Below are 4,279 nucleotides of genomic sequence, written 5' to 3'. Positions count from 1 at the left end.
GTGAAGGAACAAGACACACAAGCCCAGGAAGCTCAGAAGATTCCAAAGAAGATGGACCCAAAGAAGGCCACACCAAGACACATCATAATTCAAATGGCAAAGAATAAAGACAATAAGAGAACCTTAAAAGCTGCAAGAAAAAGGCAGTTAGTTATCTACAAGGGAGCTCCCATAAGACTTTTAGCTGACTTCTCAACAGAAACATTTCAGGCCAGAAGGGATTGGAACAAAATATTCAAAGTGATGAAAAGCAAGGACCTACAACCAATATTACTTTACCCAGCAAGGCCATCATTTGAAATTAAGGGAGAAATAAAGAGCTTCCAAGACAAGAAAAAGCTGAAGGAGCTTGTTACCACCAAATCAGTATTACAAGAAATGATAAAAGGCTTGCTTTAAGAAAAAGAAAGAGGAAAAAAAAGCACAGAAGAACATAGTTTAAAAAAATAGAATGGCTATGAATACATAATTATCAATAATCATTTTAAATGTAAATGGCTTAAATAGTCCAATCCAAAGACAAGGTAGCTGAATGGATAAGAAAACAAGACCCATATATATGCTATCTTCAAGAGACCCACCTCAGAACAAAAGATACACACAGACTAAAATAAAGGACTAGAAAAAGATATTTCATGCAAATGGAAAGAAAAGAAAGCTGGAGTAGCAATACTTTTACTGACAAAATAGACTTTAAAACAAAGGCTATAGTAAGAAACAGAGAAGGACACTATATAATAATAAAGGGAGCAATCCAACAAGAGATTATAACCCATATATACATTTAACACCCAACATAAGAGCATCTAAATATGTAAAGTAAACTTCATGGACATAAAGGGAGAGAATGACAGTAATACACTCCTAGTAGGGGATTTTAGCACCACATTGACATTAATGGATAAATCTTGTGGACAGAAAATCAACAAGGAGATGGTTGCCTTAAATGACACACTAAATCAAATTGATTTAATTGATATATTTAGAACATTTTACTCCAAGGTTTCAAAATGTAAATTATTTTCAAGTGCACATAAAACATTTTCTAGGATAGACCACATGTTAGGACACATAACAAGTCTCAATAAATTTAAGTACATTGAAATCATATCAAACATCTCTGACCAAAATGGAATGAAACTAGAAATCAATCACAAAAAGAAAACTGAAAAACACACAAACATGAAGGCTAATTAACATGATACTAATCAATAAATGGGTTAACAATGAGTTCAAGGAAGAAATAAAAAATACATTGAAGCCCAGCCAGGTGTGGCTCAGCAGTTGAATATTAACCTATGATCCAGGAGATCTCTGTTCAGTCCCCTGTCAGGGCATATGCCTGGACTGCAGGTTCAATCCCCAGTTGGGAGCCTGCAGGAGGCAGCTGATCAATGATGACTCTCATCATAGATGTTTCTCTCTCTCTCTCTTTCTCTCTCTCTCTGAAATCAATAAAGGCATATAAAAAAATACATTGGAAAAATTAAAATGAGAACAAAACAACCTAAATTCTATGAGACACAGTGAAAGCAGTCTTAAGAGAAAAATTCATAGCATTACAGGTCTAACTCAATAAACAAGAACAATCTTAAATAAACTAACTTTACACATAAAGGAAGAGAAAAAAGAACAACAAAGAAAGCCAAAAGTGAGTAGAAGGAAGGAAGTAATGAAGATTAGAGCAGAAATAAGCAAAATAGTCTAAAAAAATAATACAAATGATCAATGAAACCAAGAACTGGTCCTTTAAAAAGATAAATAAGATTGACAAACCATTAACCAGAATCATCAAATAAAAAAGAGAGAGGACCCAAATAAATAAAATGAGAAAAGAGAAATAAAAACTAACACCAAAGAAATACAAAGGATTGTAAGAAAATATTACAGACAACTATATGCCAACAAATTGGGTAATCTGTAAAAAATGGACAAATTCCTAGAAACATACAATCTTCCAAAACTGAATCAGGAAGTGGAGAATCTGAATAGACAGGTTACAACAAGTGAAATTAAAGCAGTAATTAAAAACTCCCAACAAGCAAAAGCACTGAACTGGGTGGCTTCACAAGTAAATTTTATTAAACATTAATTGAAGAACTAATGCCAATCCTTCTCAAATGATTCCAAAAAATTCAAGAGTAGGAAATATCTGCAAATTAATAAACACTATATACACAAAACCAATGATTAAAAAAAACACATGATATCCCTGGATGGTTGAGCTAAATGGTTAGAGCATTGGCCCTCAGATTGAGCAGTCTTGGGTTTGATTCTGGTCAAGGGCAAGTACCTCTGTTGCAGGCTGAATCCCAGCCCCAATGTTCATGAATTGGGAGGCAGTCAATCAATGACTCTTTCTCACATTGATGTTTCTCTCTCTCCCTTTCACTCTCTTTGAAAACCAATGGAAAAAAATCCTTGGGTGAGGATAAAAAAATAAAATAAAAACCACATGATCATATAAATAGATGAAGAAAAAAGCAATTGATAAAATCCAGCACCCTATTTATGATAAAAATTCTCAGCAAAGTGGGAACAGAGGAGACATACCTCAATGTAACAAGAGCTATATATGACAAAGCCATAGTCAACATCATACTCAATGAGTAAAAACTACAAGCATTTCTCTTAAGATAGGGTACAAGAGAATGATGTTCTCTTTCACCACTTTTATTCAATATAGTATGGGAAATTCTAGCCACATCAATCAGACAAGAAAAAGACGTAAAAGGCATCCAAATTGGAAAGGAAAAGCTAAAACTGTCATTACTTGCAGATGGTATGATACAGTATATAGAGAACCCTAAAGATTCCATCAAAATTCTACTAGAACTGATAAATAAACAGTAAAGTAGCAGAGTATAGAATAAATATTCAGAAATCAGTTGCACTTTTATACACCAATAATGAACTATCATAAATAGAAACTAAGAAAACAATCCCATTCACAATTACTTCAAAAGGAATAAAGTACCTTTGAATACATTTTACCAAGGATGTAAAAGACATGTACATGGAAAACTATAAGACACTAAAGAAAAGAAAAAAAAAATGAAGATAGAAATAAGTGGAAACACATACTCTATTCATGGATAGGAAAAATTAACATCATTAAAATGCCCATACTACCTAAAGCAATCTACAGATTCAATGGAATTCCCATTAAGATACCAATGGCCTATTTCACAGAACTAGAATAAATATTCCAAAAATTTATATGCAACTACAAAAGACCCCAGGTAGCGACAGTGATGTTGAGAAAGAAGAACAAAGTTGGAGGAATCGTGCTACCTGATATCAAAGTTGGAGGAATTGCACTACCTGAAACTATAGCACAAGATCATAGTAATCAAATCAGTATGGTACTGGCATAAAAATAGACATATAGATAATTGAAACAGAATAGAAAGCCCAGAAATAAACCCATGACTTTGTGGTCAATTAATATTTGACAAAGGAGGCAAAAAACATGCAATGGGGTAAAGATAGTCTATTCAATAAATGGCATTGGGAAAATTGGAAAAATTCATGCAAAATAAATCTAACTAGTCTACTTATTACACCGTGCACAATAATAAACTCAAATGGGATTAAAGATTTAAATGTTAGACTCAAAGCCATAAAAATCCTACAAGAAAAAATAAACCAGACCTGGTTTGTTTGTCTCAATGGTTAGAGCACAGACCAAAGAGTCACAAGTTAGATTCTTGATCAAGGGCACAAACCTCAGTTGCAGGCTTGATTCTGGCCATGGTTGGAGCTGGTGCAAGAGGCAAACAATAGATGTGTCTGTCTTACATCCATGTTTCCCTCTCTCTCATCCCCCCTCCCTTCCACTGTCTCTGGAAAACAATGAAAAAAATGTCTCAGGTGAGAATTTAAAAAAAGAAGAAAACAGGGAGTAATATCTGGGACATTTTCATAGCAATATATTTTTTTTTTGATAGATCTCCTTAGGCAAGGGAAACAAAAGAAAAAGTAAACAAATGGAACTATATTAAACTAAAAACTTTTTGCATAGTAAAGGATAGCAACAACTAAATGAAAAGACAATCAACTTAATGGAAGAACATATTCTATGATACATCTGATAAGGGCTTAATGTCCATAATTTATAAAGAACTTATAAAACTCTACACACCACATAGACAAACAATTCAATTGAAAAATGAGCAAAAGACCTGAATTGATACTTCTCCAGAGAAGACATACAGATAACCAATCGATGTATGAAAAGATGCTTAACATCATAATTGTCAGAGAAATGGAAACTAAA

The sequence above is a fragment of the Miniopterus natalensis genome, chromosome 10, assembly GCF_054644295.1.
Source record: "Miniopterus natalensis isolate mMinNat1 chromosome 10, mMinNat1.hap1, whole genome shotgun sequence".
In the NCBI taxonomy this organism is placed as follows: domain Eukaryota; kingdom Metazoa; phylum Chordata; class Mammalia; order Chiroptera; family Miniopteridae; genus Miniopterus; species Miniopterus natalensis.
The sequence above is the reverse complement of the archived record's forward strand: the minus strand, read 5'-3'. Positions refer to the sequence as shown.